The 19042-nt window shown below is 45.3% G+C and overlaps 1 long non-coding RNA gene across 1 annotated transcript; it reads right to left on the bottom strand.

The window, feature by feature from the left end:
• Nucleotides 1-1907: 1907 nt before the first annotated feature.
• On the bottom strand, nucleotides 1908-8420 carry LOC123613469 (uncharacterized). Its single transcript, XR_006720825.2, has 3 exons — nucleotides 8070-8420; nucleotides 4012-4224; nucleotides 1908-3428 (listed from the first exon to the last, which is right to left on the bottom strand). It is a non-coding gene; the product is annotated as an uncharacterized LOC123613469 (long non-coding RNA).
• Between the last annotated feature and the right edge of the window lie 10622 nt (nucleotides 8421-19042).

Raw genomic sequence — 19042 nt, forward strand, 5'->3', positions numbered from 1 at the left:
GTCATTACTATTGCCATAGGAGTCAAGGGTAGCAGCCATTTGGGCTCCCAAGGCATCTGCTTCAGTTGGCACCTCATCACAATTAGCCACAGGTGACAGTTTGATTAACTGTGATGCCACTGCATACCATGGATTGCTGGCATTCCATTACAACCATTGGCTAGGAGTTCAGTACTGTGCTCAAACTCAAGGGTGTGACCATATAAATTGCAAAATTCCATCTTTGTGGGTCTTTCTCCTGGATCTTACTCCAGTACCAATTATTATTTCAGTCAAGGTGCACCCAGGGGACAGAAGCCACAATGGGAAAGTTTAACAAAGAATTATTAATAGGAATTGACACAACATTGTGAACTAACTATACTTCAATAAAAAATATATATGTACCCCAAAAAAGCAAAAATAAATAAAACCTTAAAAAAGGAATTATTAATAGGGGATTAGAATAATAGGGAAATGGTTAATGAAAGCCAAAGACAGTTCTAAAGAACACCAGAGTAGTAGGGGAGGGTACAGCTCAAGTGGTAGAGCGCTTGCACGAGGTCCTGGGTTCAATCCCCAGTACCTCCTCTAAAAATAAATAAGTAAACCTAATTACCTCCCTTCCCTCCCCCCCCAAAATAAAATAAAATAAATTAATTTTTGAAAAAAAAGAACACCGAAGTAGAGGTATTAAGATCAGCTACTATCCCTTGGACTGAGATGGAGAGCCCAAGGAAGAGTCCTCTCCCACCAGGCTGAGAGCCAGATTTCATTTGAAAGGGCATGGCAGAGAAGTCACTGACTGCCTCACCAGTGGGACTTCCTAGAAATATGCCCTCTGGGGGGTCAGGTGAAGCTGCTAATCACTGAGCACTGCTGGAACCAAGACTGTAGGAAGTGTTCTTTATAGGAACCCAGTGCTCGAGAGAGCTTTGTCAGTACAAGGATCAAGCACTGTGAAAAGTCATGCCATTACGGAGTCAAGGGCTGGAGCGCGCACACTCAGAGCCCAATGCTGGCGAAAGCTGCACCAATAAAGGAATCAAGCACTGTTGACATTAGAGAAAGTGCACTTGGTAAGAGCACAGTGCTGGAGAAAACCAGACTGCTACCGAAGTCAAGTGTTGGAGAAAGCTTGCTCGGCAGGAGATCAGTGTTAGGGAAAGCTGCATGAGGGTTAAGACTGGTGGTGTGCAAAAGGCATCCAAGTGTCAGGAGTCCACTCAATGCAAAGGCAGCGTGTGGTCTGGGGTTTGTGGTGTCCACATGGTGGTAGAGAGGGTGTGGCAAGGTGGCTACCAGCTGGGGGCTGTGAGCTCCTCAGAGGACTTCTCTCTCACACACAGTCTGAGTCAGGGAACCACCGGATGTGCCCAGGTACATGTACCACTGCAAAATTGTGCAAGAGCAAGAAAAATGAACCTCAGGAAGACCATAATCGGGAAGAGCAGCTCCTTCCTCTTTCAACGTCCCTCGAGCGCCCTCTACTGACAAAAGTGTAGCATCACACTCAATGCAAGGAGAAACGCAGAGCGGACTCTAGAACCTGAATTTGGAGCTGAGAGACAGTAAACTGAAAACCGTCGTAGTGGCAGAATCCCCATCTAGGCTCTCTGACCCACAGACTTGGGACCAACATGGCAGGAAGGGCTAAGTGAAAGCCCCTGGAACTTGCCTCTCCCTACAAAGACAACACACCAGTAAAAAAAAATACCACACCCCTGGGAGAGGTGCAGAGATTCATGCCACCACTTCAGTGAGGTTTCTGGGCATTCCGAGGCCTAGAGCACGGAACATAAAGATATGTCCTCCAAGGTGAAAGGCAAGTTGCATCTCATACAACCTGCTCCCTCCAAAAGAGGAACAATGCTTGGTAGCCCTATTTGGATTTTGGAGGCAGTGTATCTCATCAATAGGGTCACCAGTGAGGTACCAGTTTTGAGAGGGACCAGAGCAAGAGAAGGCTCTGTGACATGTTCAGGCTGCAGCACAGCTGCCCTGTCTGTTGGTACCGACGGTCCAGCGGAGCCAGTGACAGGCTAGCAAGCACCAAGAGCAGAATCAAAGCACAGACCCAGAGAATTTTTAGGCTCTTTTCTATAGACAACTATTCTACTTTTGAGAAACAGCTTCTGGCTTGCTGTTGGAACTTAGGGACTGAACACCTAACCAGGGGACATCCGGTGACCATGCAATCTGAGCTTCTCATCACGAATGGGGCGTTTTCTGACCAACCCATCCCCAAGATGGGGTGTGCACAGCGGCGATCTGTCATCACCCGATATAAGAGAGCAGGCTTGGAAAGGCCCAGAAGATACAAGCCATTTACAGGAGCAGGTGGCTCTGGTTGCACGGTCTTCTTTCCCTCAGTCACTTGCTATGGCCACCTGGGGGTGTCCCTTACACCCAGCTGACTGATGAAGACTCACACCTGTGAACAGGTGAGTCTGTCTGACAGGCTGTTATGTCCTGGCCGTGGGCCCTGGTGAACCCGAAGGACTGGGGTGAAGAACAGTCCTGACAGCGGACAGCACTTTGAGCCCCTGGCTGTTCACTACGTCTGACGTGAGACCTACACTAACTCATGGGCAGTTGCTAACGGTTCGGCTGGATGGTCAGGGACTTGGAAGGAACAGGATTGGAAGACGTGACAGAGAGGTTTGAGTTCTTATAACCTCTCTTTTAACAGTTCTCCTCAATCAGTTTTACTTCAGTTGGAGCCATTTCATTCAGGGACCCGGCTTGGTCTTCTCGCCTCTGGTTTCCAAGTCCCCTTAGATGGGCTGTTAGCTTTTCTGTAGCTGTTCATGATTTTACTGACTCTCACCACTCAGAACAGGACTGTAGGTTCTCTCAAACAGAGGCAGGCGCTGTAAGACAGCAGTTTCCTCCTGAATGGCCAGGGCTGCCGTAACAAAGTGCCACAGACTGGTGCCTCAAACAACAAAAATTTATTTTCTCACAGTTCTAGAGACTTGAGGTTGGAGATCAAAGTGTCAGCAGGGCTGGTTTCTTCTGAGACCTCTCTCCCGGCTTGTAGACAGCCGTCTTCTCCCCGTGTCTTCACACGATCGTGTGTCTGTGTCTTAATCTCCTCTTCTTGCAGGGACACCAGTCATGTTGGATTAGAACCCACTTCAATCATCTTATTTTAACTTCATTACCTCTCTAAAGACCCTGTCTCACAACATAGTCACATTCTGAGGTACTAGGGGTTAGGACTTTGGCACATGAATTTTTTTGGTGGGTGAGGGAACATTATTCAGCTGATAAGAGACAGTATCAAACATATTTGAAGCCAGTCATCCTACTGTTAAGACATGAAGAGGAAGCCTCACCTACAGGGCTCTTCAAGGGCAGGCGGCAATCTTCTCAAGTGAGTCAACCTGTGTGCAGTTCCCCTCCTGGTCCTCAGAAGTGAGCAGATTAGATCAGCTCTCCCAGGGCTGTATGTCAAGGGAACAGGAGGGAGCCCATTAATTACACCCCTCTTCTTGAGTTCTAGGCCATGTTACTAAATCCCAGAATTAATGATTTATCCATCCACGTCATTGGCAGCACCGGACCATGACGGGCCTCCCCTTGTAGAACTTGGAAGACAGAGGAGTAAAGCAGAACGCAAGTTCTACCCAGCAAGTGCACTCCTGAGTGGAAAAACAGCAAGGGACTGGAATACAGACACCGAATTTCTCTTTCCTGTGTAAGGCAGAAGGAGGGGAGAGGCAGGATTGGATACCAGTGGTCCTCCCTCTGCATAAAGGAAACCCAGGGAGTGGGAGGATGGGTTCTCCCCACCAGCACTGCGAGACAGGGATTCCTGAAGGGACACCCACATTCTCCCCAGCTGAGCGCTTTCATGAATCCAAATGTATCCTTGCTCCACAGCAAATGACTCCAAACTTAACAGCTTAAAACAAGACCCATTTATTATCGCATAGTCCTACAGGCAGATCCTACGGGCTTGGCTGGGTTCTCAGCTTGGGGTCTCATAAGGCCCAAGTCAAATTGTTGACTGGGGTGGGCGCTTACCTAGAAGTTCTGGGGAAGAATCCAATTCCAAGTGAGTTCAGGTTGTTGGCCAAATTCAGTTCCTTGTGATGTTGGGCTGTGTGGGATGTCTTTGTGCTCCCGTCAATGGGGGAACTTCAGAGGCCACCACATTCCTCAGCACATAGGTCCCTTCATCTTCAAGCCAGCACAGGCTTCAGTCCCCCTCATGCTTCACATCTCTGACTTCCTCTTCTGCTACCCGGAGAAAACTCTTTTAAAAGGCTACCCGATTGGGTGATAATCACCATATCTTAACGTCAGCTGACTTGGAACTTTAATTACATCTCCAAAATCCCTTCACTGCAGTACCTAGATTAGTGTTTGATTGCATAACTAAGGGCAGGAGTTTTAGGGGCTTATCTTTAGAGTTCTGCCTATTACCCAGGAATCCCTGTCTTTGCCCCAAACCTTGAGAGAAAGCTGCCTCTCTGCCACAGCTTTCTTAGATCCTAGCCTGGCACAAAAGATAAGAAAATGTGGTAGACATTCTCTCTGGAGAGACCACAGTCAACTACTCAGCTTTATATGAATTAGGAAAAGGTGATCTTGGGGGGAGGTTATAGCTCAGTGGTAGAGTGTGCGCTTAGCATGCACAGGGTCCTGGGTTCAACCCCCAGTACCTCCATCAAATAAATAAGTAAACAAACCTAATTACCTCCCCTCTCAAAAAAAATTAAAAAATAAATACCCACAAAGAAATAGCAAATAAAAAATTTTAAAAAGTGCCCTTTCCTTATACAGATCACTGTTTACCAGGAAGTGAACAGCACTTCCAAGAGTTGTGCAGTGCACAACCTGTACACTTATGAGCAGTGGCCTCGATCCCAGTAGGATCAGACACACCCTGTGCTTTCCAACCACTTGCCCGCACTAGCTATTGTCTATAGAGACATTTTTTCCCAGAACCCTTCTTTCTGACATTCTTCACTGGTTTATAAAAATCTGTTGATGATTTAGGGAAAATGCAAAACAAAATGGCCATCAATTGATCTGAATAGGGTGAAGAATTAATACTCAGAAAAAAAATTTTTCCCACTGGTCGGATCTAATCTGTTTGGTCATATCCATAAGTAAATAGCCCAGATCTTCCAAGGAGCAAACCCTGAATTCAAAGCAATGTTAAGTCATAATAGCAGCCACTGTTATTCAGTGCCTATATCTAAATACATGTATCTATGTGTACATCAGACATACAGACACACATATATACATAGATATTACTGTGTGTATATATACAAATGTGTGTATATATACAAAACAGCACACACACACTCACTCACATACATACATAATCTCTTTTAATCCTCAGGGAACCCTGTCAAGTAGGGATTATTATCCCCACCAGACAGACAAGGAAACTGAGGCCTGGTGATTTTATACTACTTGCCCAAGGTCAAAGATAAAAAGAAGCTAAGTCGACTCAAACTCATGACATCTGATGCAAAGCCCACGCTCCTAACCACTTATGTGGAGATTAGCGAGTGCCTGTGCCCTGATTTGAGACCTTTAGTCTTTGCCTAGTGTTTGCTGAATGACTGAATGACCACCTGATCAGATCAGCCAGGCAGCAAGCATGCCTGTGACAGCTCCTCTCTGCTCTGTCTCTCTGATGTTGGCTCCTGCTACCACCCTCTTCCTTTTCCAGTAAATTGGCTCATCTGAATTGGACGTGAGAGCGTCCTTTGTTGCAGGCCCTGAGCCAAGTGTTTTACCTGCATCTTCTCCTTTAAAGTGAAGTAAGAACCCACTGATAGATTATTTCATATTTGAGAGGCTTCTAGGCTGGAGGGAACATCCACTACCTTCTGTACTGGAATGCTCAGTTTATTAGACTCTACCAAAAAAACAGGAAAAATTTGAAAGCTGTTCTTTTCCATGGGGGATTTAGGCTTTGATTACAAATTTAACGAATTAAATTATTGTAACTAATTTAAACTGCAAATACAAATTCAGTTTGTCTGATTCTTCTGACTATTTCATATGCTTTAAGCATACACAAATACAGTAATTACAGAATTTATGAAAACTCTGGCCATCAAAACTGGTCATAAAAGTGCTAAAACTCTGGATTTAACTCTTCCTTATTCTGACACCATCATGAGGTCCCAGTTTTTATACCTTTCTAGGGTTTCAGTAATTCTATCAGTTATTATTTTTAGAACTTTTTAGAGTTTATATAATCCTACTAGATCTGAAAGAAAAAGGAAACTGTCTAAGAATCAACTGAGGTTGTAGGTTCTGGCGGGAGATATGGGACCAGTTTGCACAGTTCTAAGGGGGCAAACCTGAGCTGCTGGTCATTAGCCCCAGCACCTGTTCATGGGAAAGTTTTTCTTGTTACCTGTGGGGCTTTTAAGTCCCTCCCTCCCTACCCCATCCCTCCCTCCTTTTCTACTTTTCTCTTCCTTCCTTCCTCTCTCTTTCTTCTGTGTGTTTGGTTTTTTTTTTTTTAACTTTTTATTATGGAGAATTTCAAACACATACAAAAGTAAATATAATAGTATGTATCTGGCATCTCCAGGAACCCACCACTCAGCTTTAACAATTACAACTCACGGCCACTGACTCTTTTCTCCTACTATTTTGAAGCAAATCTCAGACATCTCAGAATCTCATCTGAATTATTTCAGTATGATTCTCTAAAAGGTTAAGGACTTTAAACAATATAAAAATAATCAGAATCATATGTATCTATTCTTAGTAAAACTACTTTTTCTTTACATTATTAACTCCACTTTTGGGTAGCTTATGGTCTCACAGCCTTTCCCAGACATTTCCCTTAAGCATATCGATTGTTGTATTTGGGGGGAGGGGGTGCTCAATACCTCAGCAGGATGCTTGTAGACCCATCCTGATTTTTCTTGCTTCAAGAAATGGAATCAGCTACCCTCCTAGGACTCCTGGTTATTTTAATGGTAAATAATATGATACCAACACTCAGCACTAGAGGTATACATAGAGTTAGTAGAGGGGGCCTGGACCTCCCTTGGCAGTGACAGAATTGAAAAAAGTTTTCTGTAAGGTACAGGTTTATACTGGTCTTTCCAACTAAACATAAGGCTGCTGTGCCGCCCCCCCCCCCCCCCCGCTTCCTGATGGTCGGTGGCTCCGCTACTCTTCCCCCCACCTTACAGCTGAACGAACTGAAACTGTAAGAAGTTATGTAAGTTGCCTCAAATCACACTGCAAGTAACTGTAGAGCTGCCCGGCTCTGTCAAATTTCAGACACTGAGCTCCCAAGGGACTCAGCCTCAAGCTCTGCCTGCTGTTGGAAATACCGCACTTGGTCGTTGGTAAAGACTTTGTACCAAGTTGTCCCATTTAGGACTCCCGAGGCAGGGTCCTTCTAGTCTTAATGTGCGTGAGGAGAAGAAAATACGCTACAGATCCTTCTTTCCTCCCCGCAGGATTCGGGAGTGAGGATGACAAGGAGAGCCCTCCACGAGAAAGGCCTGAAAACAGAGCCCCTCAGGCGGCTCCTTCCCAGGAGGGGCCTCCGCACCCACGCCCGGCCCAGTTCGGCGGCGCCGCCGGACCCCAGAGCTCCCGGCGGAGGAAGCAAGACCCCGAGGGCTCCCCGGACGATCCCCCAGGGAAAGGGGAGGTGAGCCGGCTCCCCAGGGAAGGCGAGCCCCTTAGGCTTCCCTTGGCCGCCCCAAGATCCAGCCAGCCACCCACCCGTGCCCCTGAGGGCGCAAAGGGCTTCCCAGCTCCAGAGCCGCCGCGGGAACATCGCGGGCGAGCGGCCCCAGCCTGCCCCGAACCTAAGGTCCCAGCACCCAGCTAGCTCGCCACCGACTCTCGCGCAGAGCGGGCTCAACGGCACCCCCAAGAATGGGGAGGGCTTCGGGCACAATCGGACCACATCCGACGCCTGAGGACGCGTCGCAGCCAGAGGCCTCGGAGTGCGCAGTCGGCGCCGGGCCTCCAGCAGCCTCGCGCGGAGGCCCGGGGAGGCCACGCCTCCGCGGAGACCCTGCGCCACACGCCCACCACCCCGACCCCACCCACTACCTAACGCCTCCCCGCAGGCCCACCGATGCCAGGCCCGCGGGTGGGTTCCGTCGATCGCCGGAGGACCTGCAGCAAGGGCTTCCTGAGGGTGCCAGCCTCGCCAGTCCCCCGGGAGCCCACGGGGGCGGGAAGCGTTTCCACCCTGGCGCCCGCCTCTCCGCGGGCCTGCGTGGGAACCGGGAAGGCGGCCCGGGCTGGTGAGGGGACACCCGAAGCGTCTGGCACAGCCCTGAGCCGGCCCCAGCAGACCCAGCTGGAGAAGGCCCGGGGCGAATGACCCTCTGAGGGGTTCCAAGGGCTGCAAGCAAGCTCGTGTTTGCCCACTCCACTGCTGGGCCTGTCGTGCTAGGAAATCACCACGTCTCCCACTTGTGGAGGGCTTACTCTGTGCCAGGCTTTGTGATTTATATGATTCATTCAGTCTTCACAGCATCTCTGTGCCATTGGTGTTCTCATTATCAGCATTTTACAGAAGGAGAAACTGTCTCAGAGAGGTTAAGGGACCAGCCCAAGGTCCCACAGCCAGTATGTGGCAGAACCAGCATTCAGACCCAGGTCTGCCTGCCTGACTCCACAGCCCGCCCACTGGTACACGAATGAAGGGCAATCCATTTTTCCGTGATAATTGTATGAAACACTTTTTATACTAAAGCAAGCAGATCCCCCCTGAAATGAAAATGAACATTTGCACCAACCATTGAGAAGAAACTTGAGACATCGTAGAAATTCCATGCCAGGGCCAATGCTGCCGGCTCAGCCCCTGGTTCCCTGAAGTGACATTGCAGACCTCTGCCTTTAGAGGGATGTCGGCCAGCCAAGCTCTGCTCCAGGACCAGCTCCTGTTTGGAGCCTTCCTGGAGGCCAAGGAAGATGGCCTCTCCACAGTTTGCCATCCCACTGAATTGCTTAGGAATTTCATCCAGTTCTAAATTCCCAACAGTTATTAATCTACAGTTGGGGATTCAAAGATTGGAACTCTTGGGAATTCCTGAAATCATGGTATTCTGTATTTTTCATAACTTTCTATTTTTTTTTTTTTAATAAATAAGAAATACACATGTAGTAGTAGTTACAAAGAACTGTAGGCTACAGCAAATATTCAGAAATGAGAAAATACCAGAGAACATTATTGGGTAGTATTCAGATCACAAAATGTTTAAACCTTCAGCAAAATTAACTGCACTACATAGAATCATGTGTTGAAATTGCCAATCAAAGGACTTGTTTCTAAAACTTTTTATTTCTTGGAACATCAGTCATAGGATAAGATATACATGTAAACAGATTAATATTTATTTTAACTTGTTAGAATGGCTCACTGTTAACAGCAGGTAGGGCCATTCATATGTTTCTAATATGGCAACAGCTACAAAAGAGACTAATCAGATTATGACCACTTCTCTCCTATGTGCGCCTATCCCAGGTTCCAGAAAGGCCTACCTTAACCTTGGACTCCATGTGTCAGCATTTCCTTCTCGTGCTTTCTACTTGACGTCAGTGATTCCTTCAAACCAGGAATGCCTGGTTGTTTATTGTTAAGCATTAATTCTCCCAGGAGAATTATAATCCTTTTTCCTATCTCCCCGATTTCTTGACTGATGGTTCTTGGGATTCAGAAAAACAGAAATTTCCTGAAAACTGTCAGAGAATTATTGTTCTGAGCTGAGCAGAGTTGGCCCAGCAAACCTGCTGCGGAAATAATTGTCTAGAGTATTGTCAGCCCCAGTCGCTGAAGCCTCATGGTCTCAAGAGCCTCAAAGCCAGAAGATCCAATTATGGACTCCAGCTCGGCCAGTTCCTGGTTGTGAGACCTTGGACAAGTTACTTTACCTCTCTGGGCTTCAATTTAAAGGACAGAATGATAACCTGAGGAAAAATGTACTTGCTTTGTGAGGCAATATTGAAGAAGGGTTAAAAGTGTGGCTTTGGAGTCAGTCTGAGGTCTGAATTTATTACTTACTACCTCTTTGATCTGGGGCAAATTCTAACCCCTCTGAGCCCCCATTTTTCTCTTCTGTAAAATGGAAAGACTGAGCCCATTTCATAGGATTTTGGTGAGTTTAAATGAGATCACCTATGAAAATGCTGAACACAGAGCATGGTCCATCGTGAATGCCTGATACATGTGGACCAGTGTAGTTATTATCTGCTGTATCTACCTCACAGGGCAGTTGTGAGGATGAAAGGGAGGTTATACTGTGGAAGAGCTTTCTAAGCTGGGAGATGGTCATCCACACACTTCTCTTTCTTCTGGAGATTAGATGGTCAGAAGCTACTGGCGAACATCAGTGGTATCTCCAAGTAAGGAGCCTGAGGATACCTACCTATATCCACAGAAGGTAGCTGTGTTGAGGAGGCAGTGTCACCACAGTTACCTGGAAAACAGGGTTGAGATGCAATTAGGTAGGCAAACTTCAGCATCATCTGACTTGGGGCATACTTGGGGGAAAGCCAATTTTCAGGAGGTGGCTTTGGAGAAAGGACAATATTAAACAGAGCCTGCCCACTATAGGTTTGTTTAATAGAGATCGAATCAGGAGAAGGGGGCATGTAATAGAAAGTGGTGAGGGGGCTATTTGACTGTTGTCTGAAGCCCTATAATTGACTGGACTTAAGAAACGATCCTATTAGCCGGCAGTGCATCCTGCTCCCACTGTGTACGCACTTATAATGTTCATTCACTCCTAGACTGTGGACCAATCGTGGATCAAAGGACTTTCCAAAGATGATCTTGTGTAATCCTGACAGCAGCCCCATGAAGTAAATGCTAGCACTACTCCCATTCTGCAGATGAGGGCTTGGAGTCTGGGAAAGCTAAGTCCATCACTTGAGATCGCACAGCCTAGATGTTGTGGAGTCAGGATTCAGACAGAGTCCAAGACCTTAGCCTCCGCCAGGCTTCCTCAGCTCCCCGAGTCCCAGATGCCGAGCTTGAATAAGGAAGAAGGCAACACAGATGTATGGGATTTCGTGCCTAAAGTGGCCTCCTCTCTTGCCTTCTGTGAAAACTCTCTACTGATACTCCGCCTACTTTTCTGGACAGTTTCTTTACTTCCAGGGATGTTTTTTTCTGCTTAGCCCTTAAGTCCAGGTCCCCTGGGCCCCATCCTTGGACTCTTTTTCTTTTGTACAAGACTGTGAGAAATCTTAATGTCCACAACTTCAGCTACCAGTCATCTCTCCTTCTAAACCAGACTGCCCCTCTGAGCACCAGCCCGATCCAGCCAACTGCCTCCTTGACATGCCCTCTCTGAGGTGCCAGACTCCCAACTGAATTCATCCTCTCCCTCTTAAGATGCCTCTCCTCCTGAGTTCCCCTCCCTCCTTCCCATGGCCTCCTAGTTTTAAATACTGTTACAGTGGTGGGGATCCCCAGAAGCCTTCATAGATGAAGCCTCTGGAATTGGTTCTTAGGGCGAGAGATGAACTGTGGGGTGTTTCCTCTGAGAGCTGCCAACAGTTTGGGGGAATTCCATCAGGGTGGAATTCACCATTTAATCAACTGTCTACTAAGTGCCCGGCAGTATGTCAGGTCTAGTAGCAGGGGTGGAGGACACCTCATGAATGAAACGGATAGGATCCCTGGCTTCAGGGAGCTTGCAGGCTCCTAGAGAAGATGGATCTTAAGCAAGCCCTCAAAATACGAACTCTTACAAACTGTGACAAGTATCATAAAGGAAACATTCAAGGTGCTATGGAAGAACACAGTAAATCTATATTGGGTTGGGGGGATCAAAGGCCAACTTAAGGATCAAACTGATCAAAGTGAGAAAGTGACAGTCACTTTATCCCTGAGAGGGAGTTGAAGGAAGAGAATTCCATATAGAGGCAACAGTAGGTGCACACACAAAGGCCCAGAGGTGGGCAAGAACTTGTTATGTTGGGAAAACTGAAAGGCAGCTTGTGTCTGTGGAGTTGAATATACTGCAGCATGTGGTCAAAACAAGACTGGACTGGCTGGCTGGGGATGGCGGCAGGTGCCTTGTGGGCCACGGTAAAGAGCCTGGATTCTTTTTGGTTTAACTTTTTATTTGGAAATAATTTCAAAATTATAGAAAAGTACAAAGGGCATCTGTATGTCCTTTACTCCAAACTCACCTGTTAAAATTACTTGGTCTCTCTCTCTCTCTAGTATATCCATGTGACTTTCATTCTGAAACTATTTGAGAATAAGTTGCATACATCATGTTCCTTTACCCTTAAATATTTAGTGTGTATGTCCTACCCCAGTGCAGTACAGTTATCCCCGTCACTAAATTTAACATGGATGCAATACAGTATCTAATTTACCATCCATTTTGTCAATTGTCTCAGTGATATCCTTTATGTAGTATTTTCTCCTCTAGTCCAGAATCTAGGCTAGAAATGATGTCTTGCATTAAATTGTCATTTCTCTTTAGTCTTTAATCTGGAATAGTTAGCCTTTGTATTTTATGACATTGACACAATGGGAAAATGCAGTCCTCCCCTTTAGTAGAATGTTCCTCCTTATTTGAGCTTTGTCTGCCGTTTCATTACCATATATGGGTCATGCATTCCTGGCTGGAAGACTGCATAAATGTTGTATCCTTCTCAGTGTGACAACAAGAGGCACACAATGTCTCAGTGATTTAAATTTTGTCTGATTTCTCCAATTTCTAGTTAAAATTTTTCCCTTGTAACTAATAGCAGTCAGGGAGATATATTACAAACATGCAGATATCCTATTCCATAGGTTATTAAATAGATGAGATTTAACATCTGTTCATGATTCTTGCCTAAATCAAATCAGCCTTTATCATGAAGGTTACAAAATGATGACTTCAACTCCAGTACTCCCTCCACAGGACATTCTTCTGCCTACTTATTTAATAGTTATTACTAGTAGGGACTTTGAGATTTCTATTATTTTCCCAATAATTTTACAATTATTAATCTTAATTATTTTGGTGCTCAGATTGCCCCAAATTGGTCGGTGGGAGCCCCTAAAACTAGAAGCCTAGATTTTAGCCCTTCAATAGAGTAGGATGATTCTATTGCATATATGACCGATGGGAAGTCCTTGTGTCGTCCCTGAGGAAGAGGTGGCAAAGACTGGGGCTGTGACATGGAAACTGGTGGTAGAATCAGCAGGACTTAGTTGGGGAGTGACTATGTGGCGGTCAGAGAGGGAGGAGTCAGGAGTGATTGAAGTGGCTAGGTGGCTGGTGGAGACGTTTCCCAATGTGGTGGAGACGAGCAGAGTAGGAGGTCAGGTGGGAAGGGTGTTTTAGACAGTTGAGTTTGAGATGTATTTGACATTTGAGTGGAGATGTCAAGCAGACAATTGGATATATTGGTCTGGAGCTGGCGAGAGAAGTCCAGACCAGAAGAAAATTTAGGAGTTGCTACATACAGATGATTTCCCAACCCATGGACCTGGATGAAATGCTCTAAGAGGAGAGTCTGGAGCAAGGAGAGAGAGGGACCAGACTGGAGAATCCTGAGGGAGCTAACCATTTGGGGGTCTACTGGTGTGTGGCAGGAGATGGCAATGAACAGGTCTATGGGGACCAGATCACATGGGGCCTGGAATGTCAGGCCAAATCCTGAAGGCTCTGGGGAAGCACTGAAGGGTTCTGAGTAGGGGAAGTGAGTGACAGGGGATGATTTGAGTTTTAGAAAGATTGTTCTGAGAGCCAAGTGAGGATGACCTGGAGGGTCGTGGCAGTGGCTAATGCTATGGTTCTTTCTGAAGAAAATCTGCTTGTCTCTCATCACTGGAGAGTGCGCAGCTGGAGCCCTTGCCCGGAATGCCCTCTTTTTGTCCATCTGGGCACAAGAAAGATGATCAAAACATCTGCCTTAGTTGCTCTCATCAGCCCCAGGTAATGTGACAGCAAGCCCTCATCTCCCTGCCCCATTTCAGCTGGAGCTGCACAACTTGCTTCTGGGACCTTGTCAGAGCCAGATGCAGTGTAGGTGTGAATGTGCAGGGGATGTTCTCTGAGGTTTGCAGGAGACTGTTCAGGAACCCTGAGCCTCTGCCCAGGATGCTTTGCTTTCAGTGTGGTCCCTGTTACCCAGGCAACCGCATTGTAAGTTGTCCCCTCCCCACCGCACATGCGGGGGAAGTTGGGTTGAGTCTGGATGAACTGTCCCAGTACATCCTCTCCTTATCTAGGGGATCTCCAGGCCTCCTGGAGGGTGTCAGCAGCCCATTTGGAAACGCAAACAACAAAATGCAGAAATGTTAAGAGGCCAGAGGGAGGGGCAGATGCTCTGGAAAGCCCAGGAAAAGATTGTTTCTAGTTGGAGAAATCACGGAAGATCCCCAGAGAAGTTGACGTTTGAATCAGGCCTTGAGCAGAGAGGATGGTTTTCCATTTCACAAAAGAAATAGTTGATTATTCAGTGGAAAAGAAGAAATAAGAAAAAAAATCAAAGTCCTAAGACCTCATATTTTTTTGACATTGTCAAAACAGTAGTCATTAGTTGCATTAATATCCCGATAGGCAGATCCTCCCCTGTGAGTTCTCTTACTGTTGGAATGATTCATTCCAGGCCTTGTGACATTGGCTGGGGACCTGTGTCTGGGCAGTGGGGACAGAAGCAACTTAGGACCAAATGCAACTCAGGAATCAGTGCTCCAGCCCATCCTCTCATTCCTTCATTCAGCACGTGTTCATTAAGACCCACCACATCCCAGGCCCTGAGGATACAACGGTCATCAGGACTTGGTTCCTGTCCCGAAGACCTCGTGTCTAGTAGAAAGCGAGTCACAAGCAGGGAGAATTCATTGCAGGGCATGTGTAGATGCCACCACAGAGGCATAGCACGTACAAGACGCGGTGCTGACACAGAGAAAGGGGATGAAGGGAGCCCAGGCCCTGGGAGCAGATGAGCTGCAATTCACAGAGCGTGATAGCAAGAAGGGGGAGGACCGGAGACATGTAGAGGACCAAGTTCACGGGGAACAAGGCGACATGCTTCTCTGTCCACAGGCCGGAAGGCATGTCTCTCCTACTTTTAAGCTTCTGGGCATTTATTTTTTCTGTTTTCCATTTCAAATATTTCCTTTCCTGTTTAGAGGGTAGGGGAGTGTTTTATACTCTCTTCCAAAATCTCAGCTCACGTGCTTTATTCATTCTTTTATTTCTCTCTCTTTGACACTAAAAGCATTCAATGTTACTACATTTTGCCTCTGCAGATGGCTTTGTATCCTTTTATTATTGTTTTCTAAATAGTTTGTTTTTTATTCTTGATTTACTTCTTGTCCTAAGGGTAATTTGAGATGTTATTTATGTTTTTCAATTTCTAGGTGGTGTGTTTTATATTATTGTTAGCTGGATTGCTTTTTGATCCGAGACTGACTTATAGAATGTCCACTTTTCAAAATTTACCAAAATATCATCTGTAGCTTAATATTTATTGAATTTGTCACCGTTCATGAAACTTGAAATGAAGGTACACTATTTGTTTTCAGGGTAAACAATTTATATGTTCATATCTTCTACATCCTTATTTATTTTTTGATTACTTATTCAGAAAGTGTGTTAGAATATTTCCAATAAAACTGTTTCTCCTGTTTCTTCTGGTATTACTAAATATTTGATTGAATGGATCTTTGTTGTTATTTAACACGAAGGAAATTAAATCCTTTCACTGTTAAGTACACCTTTTAGAGAGTGAGGTTAAGCACGCAGTAAAGCCAGAAGTCATTATTGTCATCATTGTTAAGTTTCGTGGCTGACAATTTCTGGCATTCGAGGCCTCTGTTGTGGAGGCAGAAAAGTCCTGAGGAACCTTTCTTTTTCTCTATCCAGTATACATGTGGTAAACAGAATGCTTCTTCGTGCAGAACATTAAAGGATGCTGTGGAAAGCAGGAAGGGAAAAAAGGCCGACACCTTCCAGTATGGAAATGCAGTGACACACTTTGGTCTGGATGGTGGGGTCACTGGGTGAGCCCAGGCACTGGTATAAGTGTGTTAGTGGCACGTGCCAACTTTGCTTGGGGGTGGAGAGGGCAGGTAGGATGGGAGGAGATGGGGAGGACCCCGCTTTCCCCAGATGTTCTGTGGAACACTGCGTCCACTCCTCAGATCCTCAGAACCCTTTCACCCGCGCTGTAAGCCAGATTCCGTGTGTTTCCTGCCAATACCTTCCACCTGCAACCTTCACTTTACCCGTGGGAACATTTTATGTCACCACACCCTCCCTCCCCCGAGGGGGCTGATAGCCACTGACTGGTGTGTAAGGACAAAAGCCCAGCTCCTTCACCTGAAGGAGGAAAACTAGGGTGTTATTTTTACTCCAGAGCTGCTCACTCACTTGCTACACACACTTGCTAACCTGCCTAGCTCACTCCCTTGCAGGTTTTCCCTGGGAACACTTAATAAATCACTGGCACTTTAGTCCTTGGCCCAGGTTAAGCTTCCAGGAGAATCTGACCTAAGATAAACCACTTCACTCCCTCCTGACAGGAGGAATTCTGATGTGGAAAGAACAGTCACCAGTTTTTGTCCCTTTGGTTGCCAGGGACATAAACCCCAAAGGTACTAGCTTAGACAAAAAATGGGGTGGCCAGAAGGATGCTGGGATATCTTAAGTAATCAGAAGGAGGAAACCAGTACACCTGGGCTATCGAGGCGTCTGGAATCAGGACACTCTCTTCCCAACTTTCTTTGTGCTTTTACTCATGTCCGCTTTATTCCACGTTGCGGTATTTCCAGAGAGCTGGAAACAAGGCTGCAGACAGCATCTCCACCTCACTCTCCTCAGCTCTGCTCCTGGCTTGTCCAGCATGGGACCAAATGGCCACAACTAGGGCAAAGGAGTCATTTAGCACAACTGGGGTGACTCCTGAATAGTACTAGTCTGTAAGAGCCTCTTCTATTCCTAGTGAGGGAGGGGCTGTGGCCAGAAGGAAGGAGGGGTAATGGACAGAAAAAAAATAAACGAAATACTAGATGCCCATCACATCATTCTTTTAATGAAACGAGCAGTGACGTTAGAAAGGCCTGGCTTCCTTGTACAGCCATGTTCACAGCAGCACTATTCACAAACCAGAAGGTGGAAACAACTCAAGTGTCCATCAACAGATGAATGAATAAACAAAATGTGGTACATACATATAATGGAATATTATTCAGCCCTAAAAAGGAAGGAAATTCTAATACCTGCTACAACGTGGATGAACCTTAAAAACATTAGGCTAAATGAAGTAAGCCAGACACAAAAAGACAAATATTGTATGATTCCGTTTATATAAAGTACCCAGAACAGGCAAATTCATAGAGATAGAAAGTAGAATAGAAGTTACCAGGGGATAATGGGAAGGTGGGTAGGGAATTATTGTTTAATGAGTACAGAATTTCTGTTTGAGATGATAAAAAAAAGTTTCAAAACAGATAAGTGGTGATGGTTGCAAAACACTGGGAATGTATATCACGCCAGTGAATTGTGCACTTAAAAAGGGTTAAAATGAGGTACTAATCAGGGTTCTCCAGAGAAACAGAAACAATAGAGGGTAGATAGCTAGAGAGACAGATAGATACAGATATAAACAGGTTTCTTCTACGGAACTGGCCCATGCAATTATAGAAGCTGAGAAGTCCAGACCCAGGGGAGCTGATGGGGTAAGTTCCAGTTTGAGTACGGAAGAATTGAGGAACAAAAAAACATATAAGATACACAAAACTAATAGCTAAATGGCAGAAGTAAATTATTCTTTATCAGCAATCACATTAAATGTAAAAAGATTAAACCTTCCCAATAAGAGACAGATCAGTAGCTTGGATTAAAAAAACAAAACAAAACTAGGATCCATCTATATGCTATCTACAAGAGACTCACTTTAAGTATCAGGACACAAAAAGTCCTTTAAAAATAAGGACTCACTTTGGATGAAAGTAAAATAATGGAAAAAAGATATTCAATATGATATGCAAATAGTAAACAAAACGGTGCTGGATTGGCTCTATTATTATCAGAAAACACAGACTTTAAATCAAAAAAGGCAGTAAGAGATAATGATATTATATATTGGTAAAAGTTTCAATACAACAAGTTGTAACAGTTATAGACATATACACACCTAACAAAGGAGCCTCAAAATATGTCAAATAAACATTGAAAGAAGTGAAGGGAGAAATAGGCAGTTCTATAGTAATAGCTGGAAATTTCAATACCCTGCTTTCAATAATGAATACAACTAGAAGATAAAAGATGAATAAAAAAATTGAGAACTTGTACTACTATAAACCATCTAGACCTAAAGCACATACATAGAACACTCCAGCCAGTAACAGCAGAATACTCATTCTCAAGTGCACATAGAACATTCTCCAGGATAGATCATATGTTATGCCATAAAACAATTCTTAACAAATAATGCAGCAGCTACGGAAAACAGTTTGGCATCTCCTCAAAAAGGTAAACATAGTTACCATGTGATCCAACTATTGCACTCCAGGCAAACTGAAGGCAAGGACTTGAACAGACACTTGTATGCCAATGTTCACTGCAGCATTATTCACAATAGTCAAAAAGTGGATGATTGGATAAACAAATGTATATACACACAAGGGAATAGTTTTCAGCTATAGAAAGGAATGAAGTTCTAATACCTGCTACGACCTGGATGAACCTTGAAAATATGCTAAGTGAAATAAGCCAGACACAAAGAAACAATGTTTTATGATTCCACTTGGATGAGGGTCTAGAATAAGCAGATTCGTTGAGACAGAAAGTAGATTAGAGGTTACCATGACCTAGGGGGAGGGAGAAGTGAGGAGTTATTACTTAATGATCACAAAGTTTCTGTCCGGAGTGATGAAAAAGTTTTGGAAGTAGTGGTGATGCTAGTGTTGCAAAACGGTGTTACAACTCAGTTGTGACAGCAACGTGGATCTGGGCAAGAGACCAAGCAGCGCTCAGGGAGTCGGAAAGCTCAGGTTTATTACACAAACTGGGCCAGCAGAGTTAACAAAGATCTGCACCCCATCTGTAGGTTTACACAGGCTTTTATAGGCTAC

This window comes from Camelus bactrianus, chromosome 18, assembly GCF_048773025.1.
Source record: "Camelus bactrianus isolate YW-2024 breed Bactrian camel chromosome 18, ASM4877302v1, whole genome shotgun sequence".
In the NCBI taxonomy this organism is placed as follows: domain Eukaryota; kingdom Metazoa; phylum Chordata; class Mammalia; order Artiodactyla; family Camelidae; genus Camelus; species Camelus bactrianus.